General features: G+C 38.3%; 2 non-coding genes across 2 annotated transcripts; one reads left to right on the top strand and one right to left on the bottom strand.

Annotated features, from left to right (window-relative positions):
* The first annotated feature begins 3500 nt into the window (after positions 1-3500).
* TRNAK-CUU (transfer RNA lysine (anticodon CUU)) lies at positions 3501-3573 on the top strand. The gene has a single exon. It is a non-coding gene; the product is annotated as a tRNA-Lys (tRNA).
* A 2036-nt stretch (positions 3574-5609) lies between these two features.
* Positions 5610-5682, bottom strand: TRNAV-CAC (transfer RNA valine (anticodon CAC)). Its single transcript has one exon. It is a non-coding gene; the product is annotated as a tRNA-Val (tRNA).
* Positions 5683-15047: the final 9365 nt, after the last annotated feature.

Consider the following 15047-nt stretch of genomic DNA (forward strand, 5'->3'; position numbering starts at 1 on the left):
ATACAATAATTATACACAAATGTGTATACATAATGTGTAATCATCTCTGGAACTATTTAGGTATCATTTCTACCATAAACATTTTTTCCATGTGCTAACTTTTCTGGATTTCTATTATGGGTCCAATGGGACAGACTCTCCAATTTATCTTTTCATGGATCATGGCTAAAGAGAAAAATTTCCATGGTGATCACTATTGAGCCTGGAGATAATAGAAATAAAGGGCCACTGTCTTAATCTTTGTGCGCAGTCTCAATAATATGCATATGTACACCCATACATGTATGAATATAATATTATAGATGAGAGGTAGATAGACACCCAATAAACTACTGCAAGAATATAAAGTGAAACAGGACAGCAATTTGCATATTTCAAGAATGAAACTTCTATCCTGCTGCTTTTTTGTATTTAGGGTTAGCAGTATAATGGTTATAATGTTTGTAGGGAAATAAAAACCAAACTTGTTTTGTTTAGTCCCTCATATTTCCTTCCCAGAGAAATCCTCAGCTGCCAGGAAAGTCCCCAATGGTCATAACAAAACATTTGTCCCCGTGCTTCACCTGGTACAGAAAGAATTCTGTGGAAGATTGGGATGATAGAATAATTCAAAGAAAGAAATGCTAAATAAGACTGGGAAAAGCAGTGGCAGAACACTTAGCTTGGTCATGGTGCACAGAACCACACATCCTGCAACACACAGATCTGTCACATAGAGCTTGCAGTTTATGATCTGGAGATACCAGCACTTTGGCAACTCTCACCCTCATCTGATGTCCCTCAAAACATTTTCTCTGTATATGCGCAGCTGTTTTTTAGGAATGGGAAAGATTCCCCCTCTCCCAGAAAAAGATACAAACCTGTCAAAATCTTCCAAAATCTTTGCTATTGACCTCAGGTACTGTTTCTTCTTTTTCTTATGATGGTGTGCTGCCTTTCTTACATAGGGCCTTCCCAGAGAATCATGGGAATTGGTAGAAGCCTCTTTCTCAATTGTATTCTTTGGGATGTAGGTTCTTCCCTAAACTCAGCTAGGGGGAGAGGAGAAAATAAAGCCAGAGTGAGAAAGAATTTGAGAAAGTGCATTTGGGAAGGAATGGGAAGAAACTGTTTACTTCATTTCCTACTGTAATGAGTAGGAACCCCATAAAAGAAAAGTGGAAATTTTCCTCTGCCAACAGAGTAGAGTCATTTGCTGAGATTGAGATGATTCTGTTTTGAGGGGAGAGGAGGGATGAACACAGGACTTCCTTGGTGAAAAGCTGGTGGACACTTCACTGTGAGTAAAAGAGGAAAGATGGGAGAAAGAAGAGGAGGAGCATCAGTGTAAATGGCAGCAAATGTCTATTTAACTGAAAACTTTGTCATTTCTTATTCTTGCTTGAAAAATGGAAGTACAAATTAGTGTGGGTTGTATATTCCAAATGTCAATACAAAGTAGTAAAAGATAACATTTCTTATAGTAGACTCATATTTCAGTGACCAACCCCCAGCACTTGAAAGCCAGTGGTCCTATTTCTCACTGGAACCATTTAGGTATCATTTCTACCATAACCATTTTCTCTAAGTGCTAAACTTTCTCATTTACATTTTCAACCACCACAGGGCAATGGATAAAGAGAAAAAATTTCCATGGTGATTATTATTGAGCCTGAAAACAGCAGGAATAGGAGGCTAATATCTTTATCTCTGAGGGCAGTTTCAATTAAATTGTTTGCATTTTTATCAAAATAGCAAGCTTGAGTTTAAAGCCAGTGGTCATGATTTGACATCCTGACTTTGATGCTTATTACCATTGACTTGACTTTCCAGAACTCAGTTTACTTATCTATAAAATAAAGTCTTATGGCCTTTAAAATACCTTACAAGTCTAAGTCTCTGTTCCTATATGAAGAAACACCAGGAACATGGTGCCCAGCATTAATTTTCCTTCAGATTTACTTTGTTTCTTTAGCAGCATTCCCTCCTTAGCTTAGTTGGTATAGTTCCTAGATTCCAGTCCCATCTAGGATCAAATCAAATCACTTCTACAGTTGTATATCTTCTAAGTGCAGAGCAGCACTGATAGATTTTCATTTTTTCTACAAGGAGGAAAAGAAAATTCTCTGGTCCTTGAAGAGTTTTTATGCTACTGGTATTCCCCATGCAAGGGGTGGAGATTCAATCTGTAAATTTAAGAGAATACAAATAACTGGGTTCTGAAAGACAAGGATGGGGTAGGGGGATTTGGTAACTTCAGAAGCAAAAATAATGGAGAGAAGAGGGCTGTAAAAGAAGATTATCTGGTGCAATCCAACAGGCTAGTATGTATAGTGATAGGAGGATAGGGTACTCATTAATAGATGAAAGAGTAGGTGAACTCAGGTGACTGGAGATCCAGGATCAGCAGGGGATTTCACTGGGATCCTGGCAGCTTGCAGGATCCCCTCCATGCCCCTTTGGGGATTGGTGCCCTGATAAAATCTACAGATCATCTCACCTTAGTCACAGCTGTGCGTAAATGTAATGTTCTTATTCAGGGACTAAAGAGATGATAGGAACTGAATTACATTAATCTTGGCTTTTCTGGAAGGGGCCACTATCTTAATCTTTGAGTGCAGTTTCAATAATATGTATAGGTATATCCATACATGTATGCATATAATATTATAGGTGATAAGTAGATAGATCGACATCCATTAACCTACTGCAAGAATATGAAGTGAAACAGGACAGCCTGACCCCAGGAGACAAAAGGATGTTGCAGATTAGTGGACCTGGAGAAGTTGCCTTTTTTTTTTTTTTTTTTTTTTTTTTTTTTTTTTGTATCCAAAGGCATCAAGAAACATTATTTCCTCCATATTCCAGGACCAGTGCACAATCCACTGCGCCATCTAGCAGCCCCAAGAAACATAATTTCAAGGAAGAATTGATGCTCATGTCGTCCCAAACTTTGCGATGTCCGGAACATATTCTCTCTTCCGTTGTCTACTTCAGAATAGTTCTGATTTCTTGCGAGCAGGAGCCCGATCCTAAGGGAGCCTTTCTGACCCTCTGCGCCAGCGGTCCCCTCCCCCCCCCCCCCCCCCCTCCAAACCGTTTGCATTTCCTGACTTGTCACCAGTCACGCTTTACCAGAACAGTCATCTTTTTTTGCACCTACTCACCTACTACCGAATACCAATAGAGCAGTCTGGAATCACGAAAGACTAATGCAGTCCCTGAGCAAGCTTCAATCAGACTTAAAATGCGAAGGTGGAAAAACCTCTAAGCGTTGTTATTTGGGTACAAATAAGGTTTTAAGTGGACTGGGAGTAGGAGACTTGTTGTTTCTTGGCCTTTTAATATTCTTTGCCTTTTCCCTCTTAACCTTTTCCTACCCACCCTTCTTGTGACACAGAGGCCAAAGTGAAAATCCGCTGGGAAAGAGAGAAACTGAAAATAAAAGGGAGTTTCACTTTCTGGATCCTAACACTAATGTTTCTTTTGGGACACGTGAAGGAAGGGTCACATAGGGCGTCGCCCGGCTAGCTCAGTCGGTAGAGCATGAGACTCTTAATCTCAGGGTCGTGGGTTCGAGCCCCACGTTGGGCGAAGTTTGAGCCTTTTTGCTTATTTTCTTTGAACTTGCTGGACTCCGTTATAGTGTTATATTGTTAATTGTTATATTAACAAACATTAATAAATTGCCTACCTAGAAATCTCACAGTTCCAGTTAAGCAATTTAGCTCACTCCTTCCTTCTTTCCCTCCTACCTCTTTCCTTTCTCTTACCCCTTTGTTCATACAGGAAATCCTGCCTTTTCCTGCTGATCCTCTGTTCAAAGGAATAAAAATTTGGATGCCCATCAGTTGTAGAATGGCTGAATAAGTTATGGTATATGAATACTATGGAATATTACTGTAATGTAAGAAACGATCAAGAGAAGGATTTTAGAGAGAACTGGAGAGACTTATATGAACTGATGCTAAGTGAAATGAGTAGAACTAGGAGGTCATTGTACACAGCAACATCAATATTATCTCACGATCAATTCTGATGAATGTGGCTCTTCTCAACAACGAGCTGGTTGATGCCAATTCCCATGATCTTGTGATGAAAAGAGTCATCTACACCCAGAGGGGACTGTAGGAACTGAATGTGGATCACAACATAGCATTCTCACTCTTTTTGTTGTTTGCTTGCATTTTGTTTTCTTGTTTACTTTCTTTTTTTTTATCTTATTTCTCTTGTGCAGCAAGAGAACTGTAGAAATATGTTTATACACAATTGGATTTAACATATATTTTAACGTGTTTAACATATATTGAATTGCTCGCCCTCTGGGGAAGAGGCTGGAGGGAAGGAAAAAATTGGAAACACAAGGCTCTGCAGGGGCCACTGTTGTCAAATTATCCGTGCATATGTTTTGAAAATAAAAAAGCTTTATTTAAGAATAAAATAATTAAAATAAATATATTTTTGAAAAGGAATTAGATTTATATTTTTAAGGACCTTGCCTCTGGCTCTCATTGATTGGCCAACAATAAGTCCCAATCCAAGCCTCATTTGATCATTATTTAGGCTCAGATTTCTGTCTGGGCCAGAAACCCCAAAGGTCTTTCCCTCTCAAATTGATTTTTTTTTAAAACTAGGAAAGAAATCAAACCTTTGCTTCATACCTACTTAAGTCTTAATCACTGAATGGTAGTTGCCTCAGACAAACTGAGACCTGGGAAAGGCCTTAGTTTAAAAAGGTCCAGGTCTCTTTACATCCAGAGCCATCCGAAGTCATCCTGATCTGTATGTTGCCACTGGACCCAAGTGATTCTGGAGTCTCGAGAAAGTGAGACAGCTTTTCCACACCTCGACCCAATTCACTTGTGTGTCATGGCATCATCTCCCCGATGTCATGATCCTTTTCGAGGACGAAGGACTAATCACAATGACAAACTCAGATAACCGGGCTACACTTTCCAAATACTGATAAACAGTGTGCTGGAAGATTTCACGCCTGACTGTAACCAAATCGCTTCTACACCAAGAACAGATTACCACCGTAAAAACAAAACAACAACAACAAAAAACCTACGCCTCAAGCAATTTCTTCTCTTTTTCTCTATATCTTCCAGGAGCTGAACTGGAATAGAAAGTAGCTGCTACCCAGAACCCCTCCTGGGACAAGCATAAGAGAGGGGAGAGAAATTTGCACTAACAAAGTCTTTTTTTTTTTTTTTTTAAGTTTTCTATGTACCGCTAGGGAACTGAAATATGGAACTGAAAATGGAACGGTCCTCTTCTGAAATTTTTATTCCTGGGTCACTGAGGCCGAAGGAAGGCTGTGCATCCCTGCCGGGGAAGAAGGGCTTTTATTACTTTGATGTGGAAGGGAAGCACTCAATTGTTAGCCTTCCGGAGTCAGCCCCGGGACACATATCGCTAGAGGGTGCACTACCACGTCTCTAGAGCCCCGGTGTCCTGGAAGTTACTGACCGAGAGGAAAACACAGCAACATCCACAGACATATCACACGGTACCTCAAGAGCTTATTAGGTGACGTAACCCTTCCTATATGGTTTACGCCACTTAGGTGAGGTTTATCCTTAACAATTTCCAAGTGTATTTTCAAAAGGAAAAACTAGAAGGAAACGTGTTTCCGCCCGGTTTCGAACCGGGGACCTTTCGCGTGTGAGGCGAACGTGATAACCACTACACTACGGAAACTGCTGCTGGAACTGCACCTTCATTCTTCACAGCTGAAATTTGTTCACAGCTGAAATTTGTTGCCCGGTGTTGGTTTGCTTTCAGAGATGGTTATGGTGCATTTCTTTGGAATTCTAAATTCAATCCCGACCTGAATCGCCACACACAAGCCATCTGACGTTTGTCCCTCCCGACTCTCCACAGTCCGGGCAGCTGCTTTCCTTCCCTAGCGGTTTCATCTGAAACTTCCCACTCAGGCAATCTTCAGCATCTGTTTATTTCTCAGACCACTGCTGAGTCCTACATTTATACATTTCCTCTCTGATACTCACAAGAGAACGCTGGATGAAAGGGCCTACGTCATCTCAATATTTATAGATGCTACTATATATATCTCCACGAGAACTAGATAATGCAGCCTGCTGATAGGGATTTCTCTAGTGGAGAAGACAGAGTTACTGGTTTCCAATTCATCAATAATATTCTCTCCTAAATCGAACTAAAAACTGAAAATTTTGTCATATAACATATGTAAGGTATGATTGAAAACGTACAGTAGTAATTGATTCCCACTCCAAAATGGATAGTTATTGGTTATGAGGAGACAAATTTTCAAAGAGGGAAACACAAATAGTTTCCCTCAAAATCAGTCACTGATATTTATTAAGCTTCTATTATGTCCTATTCACAAAATGCTCTAAATCACTGTTGATTAAATAAATGCAAATTAAAACAACTCTGAGGTGTCACTTCACACCACTCAGATTGACTAAGATGACAGGAAATGATAATGCTAAATGTTGGAAGGGATGTGGGAAAATTGGGACACTAATGGGGTTCTGAAAAGATTCAACCATTCTGGAGAACAATCTGGAACTATGCCCAAAGGGCTATAAAACTGTGCATACTCTTTGACCCAGCAATGCTATTACTAGGTCTGTATCCCAAGGCAATCAAAAAGAAGGGAAAGGACCCACATGTACAAAAGTGTTTGAAGGGAGCATCTAAGGTAGACTGCTTACCCTCTTTTTACTTTCCATGGCTACAGTTTCACTCTATTCTGCAATTGGTGAACTAATACAGCAAATAGAGTATAGACTCCAAAGATCTGGAAAGAGCCTTGCACATCAGTTCTTCCAGACCCTTCATTTTTAAGAGATAATAAAAATGGAAACCCAGAGATGTTGTTTTTGACTGGAAGTTAAAGGAAAATAATCAAAACGGAGAAAGGTCTAAAAACTAGGTCACATTAAGAAGGGTTGAAGGGACTGGACAAGTCTAGCTTGGAGGAAAGAGCACTAAGCAGAAAGATGAAGGATGTTCCTAAATATATGAATTCTTGCCACTCATCTCATTCAATCAACAAATATAAATGTGTGTGCGTGTGTGTGTATGGAGAGAGACAGAAAGATATAGAGACAGGCAGAGACAAAGGAGGAGAAAGAGGGGGAGGATGAAAGTTCAAGAGGGGAAAGAAGAGAGAGAAAGGGAGAGAAAGAGAAGAGAGGATGAAGAGAAGAGATAGAAGAAAAAGAGAAAAAGAAAATGAAAGAGAGGGAAAAGAAGAGAGGAAGAGAGCTAAGACAATGGTGGACACACACAAAAAGATATTCTTGCCCTTGAGCAATTTATAATCTAATAAGAAAAAATATATACTCAGTAAATATTAAAATATCACATGGTAACTGGCACAACTATTATAGAAATTAAATGAAGGATCAGAATAACCTTCATAGATTGGATGGCATTTGAGTTAGGCTTTGAAGAAGGTCTAATACCCACCATGACTAAAAGAAAACTCAATAATTTTTTATCCTCTAAACCCACACTTCTTTGAAAATTCACTCTTTCTGAGGGCAACTTCCATAGAAGTTCATAGAATTTTAGAGTTGGAAAAAACCCTAACAGCCATCTAGTTTACCTCCTTCCCAGTATGTTACTGTAGCATACTAAAAAAATGATCATCTAACTTCTGCTGGAAGATTTTCAAAGGGAGGTTGTGTAGTATCTCATGTGGTGGAGAATATTTTACTTTTAAATAGTTACAATTATTAGGAAATTTGTCCTAATGATCCAACCACTCTGGAGAGCAATCTGGAACAATGTTCAAAGAGCTATAAAATTGTGTATGCCCTTTGACCCAGCAGTGCCATTACTAGGTCTGTATCCTAAAGAAATCATAAAGGAGAGAAAAGGGCCCACATATGCAAAAATGTTTGTAGCACCTCCTTTTGTAGTGGCAAAGAATTGGAAAAGGAGTAAGATGTCCATCATTTGGGGAATGGCTAAACAAGTTGTGGTACATGAAGGTAATGGAATATTATTGTTCTATTAAAAAAAAAAAAAAAGATGAACAAACTGCTTATAGAAAGGCCTGGAAAGATTTACATGAAATGATGCTGAGTGAAACAAGCAGAAAAGGAATACACTGTACACAATAATAGCAAGAATGTGTGATGATCAACTATGTAAACTTGATTTTTCTCAGTGTTCAGTGATCCAAAGTAATCCCAATAGATTTTGGATAGAAAATGCCATCTGCATCCCCCCAAAAAAAGAACTAATGCTACTAAAGCTAGAACATACATGTTATGTTCATTTCTTTTTTTCTGTTTTTTTTTTTTAATCTCTCCTATGGTTTTTTGCTCTGATTTTTCTCTCCCAACATGATTCATAAAGTGATGTGTATTAAAAATAAATAAACTTACTACAATTTAAAAATAAAGTCCTATTCACAAGTGCCCTTAAGGACCTCACAATCTTAGTTACTTCACCCACTACCTTATCTCCTATCACCCCTCCCCCCTTATCTTAGTGTGTTTTTTTTTTTAACCCATTCTACCCATTACTTTATGTTGGAATCTTTACAAACTGCTCACTAATTAGAGTTGATCTGATCTTACAAGAAGATGTTTTGGGCCAGAACCTGAAACAAGGTACTAAGTAGAACTAATTAGTACAATGCTTGTGTTTACACCTTTACTCATCGGAGTTCACAAGTATGCCAGCTTCACAAGGTAAACTTTGTAACTTTGTGAATTCACATCTTCCTTAAAGCTCTTAGGGCCAGAGAGCACTATGGGAGAAAACCCATAATCCCATTCTCTCAGAAAAGTCAGATATAAGGCCAGTGAAGAATGATTCATTCCAGAATATTTTCCACTTGGCTGGCTGGTGGCAGAAGAAAAAGGTTTCAGAGGAAGAAGCTACGAGTCGAGATTTCAGCGGACAACCAGATTCATCTTCATCTCACACCACTGTGGTTGGTGGCCGGGCTCCTGCACTTCCCCCACTGAGACCAAGCTGGTCTGAAAGACTCACCAGAAAGCTAGCCGAGCCCCAAGTGAAGGAAACAAGAGATTCATTCCATCTCTGTGCTGGTTGGAGGCAGAAGAAAGAGGCAGAGGCTAAACGACAGAACCTTTGGATTTGGAGACATTCAGAGGGAGCTCTTGGAACCAAGCAGAGAGATAGACCTCTAAGCTAACCGGGCTATATTGGAGATAATAAAAGATCTGAACTTTTATCACCTGGCTGTTTTGAGAAGAAAAAGCTCACCACATTTGAACTCACCACAACTTTATCTTCTATTACCCCTTCCCATCCCCCTTCTCTTACCTTTTCTCCTAGAGTTTCTGCCCTCCCTCCTATCCTGCCCCTCTCTTTTCTTTCTTCTTTCTCTCCTACTTTTTTGGGGTTAGATAAATTTCTACACCCAATTGAATGATTAAGTTATTTCTTCTTAGAGCCAAAACTGATGAGACAATGCTCATTTCCCTCCCCTCTTTCCCTTTTTCCCTTTCCTATTGTAATAAAGTCTTTTGCATCCCTTCAAGTGAACTAGTTGTCCCATTATACTTCCCCTTTAATCTTTTTCAAATACAGACTTTTCCCACTCCTTAATGACTTCTTCTTTGATGTCATCACATCGGAGTCCATTTGCAGCTACCCCCTCAGTCCATGTGATGGCCCCCTCTGTCTGCCCCAGTGACAGATACAATTTTCAAGAGTTACAGATATCATTTTCCCCTCTAGGGATGTAAACAGTTTAACCTTTAAATTATATATATATATATATATGTATATATATACACATATATATACATATATATATATATATCCCCTTTTATCTTTCTATGCTTCTCTTGAGTCTTGTGTTTGTAGATTAAATTTTCTGTTTAATGTATACATATATTGTATTTAATTTATACCTTAACATATTTAACATGTATTGGTCAACCTGCCATCTGGGAGAAGGGGGTGGAGGGAAAGGAGGGAAAAAGTTGGAACAAAAGGATTTGCAACTGTCAATGCTGAAAAATTACCTATATATATATCTTGTAAATAAAAAGCTATAATAATTTTTTAAAATTCTGTTTAGTTCTGTGTTTTTTTTTCAATAGAAATGATTGAAAGTCTCATACTTCATTGAAGCTCCATCATCTCCCCTGAAAGATGATGCTGAATCTTGATGGGTAGTTAATTCTTGGTTGTAACCCTAAGTCCTTTGCCTTCTGGAATATGGTATTTCAGGCCCTCCAATCCTGTATTGTAGAAGTTGCCAGATCCTGGGTAATCCTGATTATTGCTCCTTGATATTTGAATTATTTTTGTTTGGCAGTTTGCAGTATTATTTCCTTGAGCTCTTGATGTTCTGTATGATATTTCTGTGTATGTTGCTGTGTTTTCCTCGAAGTCAGTAACTTCCAGAACATATAGACTGGGATTCTGGAGATGTGTGAGAAGTTAAGTGTGCATCTTCTAACCATATGTGTTCTAGATGTAGTTCTAGAGTTTGGCAACAATGTTCCTTGGGGTTTCCCTTGTGGGATCTTTCCAAAGGTGATGAATGAATTCTTTCAAGGACTATTTCCTTCTGTTTCTAGAATGTCAGAGCAGTTTTCCTTAATCTCTTGAAGAATGCTATTCAGGCTTTTTTTTTTTTTTTTTTTTTTTTGGCCATGGCCTTCAGGTAGGCCAACAATTTTTAAATTGTCTCCTCTGGATCTATATCCTAGGTCAGCTGTTTATTACAATGAGGTATTTTACATTTTCTCCCATTTTTTTAGTTTGTTTGACTGATTCTTGCTATCTCACAGAGTCATTAACTTCCATTTGCTCTGTTCTAGTTTTTAATGTGATTTTCTTCAGTTAACTTTTGTTATCTCTTTTTCCATTTGGTTAATTCTACTTTTTAACAGTTGTTTTCTAAAGAACATTTTTCCCCTTCCTTTTCCAAGCAGTTGGCTCTCTCATGCACACCTCTAATTTCCTTTATCAATTTTTTTTCTGTCTCTCTTATTTGCCTTTTAAAGTCTTTTATGAGCACTTCCAATAAACCTCTTTGGGCTCGAGACCAATTTATATCACTCTTTGAAATTTCTTCTGTGCATGTTTTATCCTTGTCTGAGTTTGTATTTTGGTCTGCCCCATCACCCCATAGTAGCTTTGTATGGTTAAGGTTCTTTTCTATTTTTTGGTCATTTTCTTTCCTTTTCTTTTGATATTTTCTTTTTTTACTTTTATGGTCGACCTCTATTCCTGGGCAAAGGGGAGCTGTCCCACTCTTGGTTTTTGAGCAGCGGGGCCCCTTGTGTTTATAGTCAGTAGTTTGGCTGCTTTTTCCAGGAAAAGCCTGGTTTCCAAGAGTTTGCATTCTGGACTGGAAACTGCCCCGCTAATTTGCTTCTCTACTGAGTTAGGACTGAGGGTCTTAGTTGCTAATTTGCTGTGGTTAAGACTCACTGGCTTTCCTAGAGTCAGCTGGGCTGAACACCCTTTTCACCCTACTAAGACTGACCATTCTTGAAGTTTTTCCAGTCTGTCTAGAGCTGGAGAGTGATTTCATTCTGTTAGTCTCTGCTCAGAGGCTTGGTTCCATGTGGTTTTTGAAAGAAACTGGGAAAGCTCAATCAGATTCCTGGCTTTGCTCTACCCCATCTTTGATCAGATCTTCACAATCTATTGGGGAGACAACACAAGCTATATACAGGACAAATAGGAGATAATTAAAAGAGGGAAGGTATTAGAATTAAAAGGGGTTGAGAAAGGCTTCCTGAAGATGATATTTTAGTTGGGACTTTGAGGAAGCCAAAGAAGCTGGCAGGAAAAGATGAGAGAAAGCATGGAGCACAGAGAAAATTCTCCAAGCTGAGAGATGGAGTGTCGTTTGTGGAAGGGCAAAGATGGCCAATGGCCAATGTTACTAGATGGATGAAAATGTTGAAGAGGAGGATAAGAAGATTGGAAAGGTGGTGGAGAGGGAAGGGAATGTGTTTTGAATGGTCTTAAATACCAAAGAGAGAATTTTGTATTGACTCTGGATGTGATAAGTAGCCACTAGAGTCTATTGAGTAGAATCTCAGCTTTAAGAAAAATCACTTTTCTGGCTGAATGAAGGATGAATTAAAGTGGGGAGAGACTTGAGGCAAGAAGACCTACTTAGGCTATTGCAATACTACAGGCAATGAGATGACAAGAGCTACCACAGAATGGTAGTAGGTCAGAAGTGTAAAGGGGGTTTGAGAGGTGTTGTAAAGATGAAATTGATAGACATTAGGCTCATATAGGATATGAGAATGAGAAATGGGAGTCTAGGATGATTCTTAAATTGTCAGCCTGAGAGACTGAGATATTGTCCTCTATAATATTAAGAAAGAGAAGAAGAGGAAAGATTTAAGAAGAAAGATATTGAGTTCTGTATTGAACATGTTCAATTTGTAGTGTCTATTGGACACACAATTCAAGGAAAAATGATTAGAGAAAAGAGATTATTATTATTATGTTGCAGTTTATATAGATATATATCTTCCCATCTTTTTCTAATCATCATTTCTTATAGCTCAGAATGGACTGTCAAAGAGAATAAACAAGGAGTTCTAAAAAAAAAAATCAGAAACTTAACTATAAGACACATTACTTCAAATCACTAGTTTTTAAAAAAAAAAACTGTGAGGTTTCACCTCACACCCAGCAAACTGGCAAAGATGGCATAATTTGGGAATAGTCTATAGTGAAGAAGCTATGGAAGAACAGAGACATCAAAATACTCCTAGGGAAAATGTCATTGGCCAACTATTTTAGAAAGCAATTTGGAATTATACTAGAAAAGTGACTAAAATGCATCTTTGACCCAGGATTCCTGAGAATTTTTAACACACAGGGAATGAATGGATAGGTGAATTTTGTATTTATTCTTAAATAGGGATCATTAGTAGGGAGAAAATGGCTCCAACATTCTGAACCCTGTATGTGACACACATGAGCAATTAGGTTTAGAATTAGAGATGAAACAAACTAGATGGTTAATAGACTTGCATTTTTCTGAATTTCTGTTGTTCTGCCATATTGAAATCTCTTTCCTAACCTAAGTTTCCCTGACAATCAATATATATAAATCTTTAGGACTTTCATGGGGATCTCTCCTGGCAGCAAAGGAAAGGGTTTCACCTTTAAGAGCGCTTGAAGATAACCTTGTCATCCCCTCTGTTCTTCATTTTCCCACCTCCTTAGAACCCTCCACCTTCATGAACTCTCTCATCCTCTCCATTCCATTGGGCCTAGACAACCCAATACTACTCTCTTCCTATGACTTCTCTCTCCATAGTTCTAGCCTATAGCAGCTGCTTAACTATCCCTACATTTAAAGATCATATTCCAAAAGAAACCAAAATGATTCAGTGTTTACACAAACCCAAATAGTAGATCAATTCACTACTCTATTAGCAGGCTGAAAAATCATATGCACAATTTTGGCCACAATATCTTGTCAGTAACCCAGTAACATTCTCATGCATAGCTCACCCCAAAACTGGAGTTCTTTTGCATCTCAAGGTTTTCTGCCCTCTCCAGATGGCATCTTCACACAGATTAAATTATATTATCTCTGCTGAGAGGAGTGGGGAAAGATGGAGGGAGGGTGGAGAGAAAGGGGATTTAATATCTATCCAAATTCATAGCAAGCCCCTGTCAAGAAATAACTATGAAGTTTAAAAAATAAGAAAAAGGAAATTTTTAAAAAAATTTAATGGTAGTACAAACAAAATCTCATAATTCATGAGCCCTTCTCTCACCAATGTCTTTAAACACCTTCCTTGGAGACATGTTAATGCACATCAAGGCACATTTAATAAGACAGCAACATAGCTTCTTCACCCATCTACTCCCCAGAATAAATCCAACTATTTTTGTTTTTGCCTTGCCATGCGTAAATAATGTCTCCCACAAATCAAGACTGGGTAGAAAATTCATGATCCACCAATAGGCATAGATGACACACTTGTGTAGTTAAAAAAAAAAATGGTGAAGACTTAAACCAGAGATTTCTGTGTCCAGGGCATGGTGTTTTGTATATACATACACCCAGGGCAACTCACCCAACCAAAGCTTTAGAGCTGTTGATATCTCTAGTAAATCTCAATGATGTACTCTGTTGCCCTTCTGAATATTTCTTTCCATTTGCCATCACATTGTTTCACTTTAGCATCTCCTCTGATATTGTAACTTTTCTCTGCAATCAATTTCTACTAGAACCATCTGCATGAATCTCAGCAGATAGAAATCTGCTAAAACAAAGTGACTAAGAAGTTTCTCTCTAATAAGGATCACAATCCATAGTTATGAGTACTACGTCTAGTTAAGGCAAACATTACCAAAGCCAGGCAGAGTGACCCCCAGGTCTGAAGTGTCTGTAACTTGAGTTTCAGTTTACCTTTTATGCACATCCTTTGCCCACAGAATCTGTTTTAGGAGTCTCTTCTGAAGAAACCCCAAAATAATTTCATGGAAGCTAAAGGTATACCAAGCTATTTTCCACTGATTTCACTCCAAGTCTCTCTTCAGACTAGCATGAAAATAAATCTAAGCAAAATAAAAATTAAGCAAAGAAAACATAGTCATTATCTTATACCCTGCTGGCACCTTGATTTTATGGCTTATTTCTATCAACAGCAAAAGGCAAACAACAACAAACTCAGTTTCAACGTTCCTCTTTTCCAGGATACTTTGGCCTCCCCAACAACCCCAATTTTTTTTTTCAGTCTCACATCCAGCATAGATCTTTACTTCCCTTCTGAGGACATAACATGCAATTCCAACTAATTACACAGATAACACATGAACATTTATGAACATACAACATAAGTAAATTAAATTGACCTAATTGACAAAAGAGATCATCCCAATTACATAATATGATGTACAGGAAACAACCTAATATCAGAAATTCATATTGTGATGAGATTTTAAATCTTCCATCTCTCTAGCTGAATGTGGGTGATCTATTTCATCTTCAGTTCTCTGGAATACTAGTTCATTAGTTCATTAATCAGAGTATTTAGGTCTTTCAAAGTTGTTTCTCTATATAATGTTTCTGTCATTATATAATT

The sequence above is a fragment of the Antechinus flavipes genome, chromosome 4 (assembly GCF_016432865.1).
Source record: "Antechinus flavipes isolate AdamAnt ecotype Samford, QLD, Australia chromosome 4, AdamAnt_v2, whole genome shotgun sequence".
Classification (NCBI taxonomy): Eukaryota; Metazoa; Chordata; class Mammalia; order Dasyuromorphia; family Dasyuridae; genus Antechinus; species Antechinus flavipes.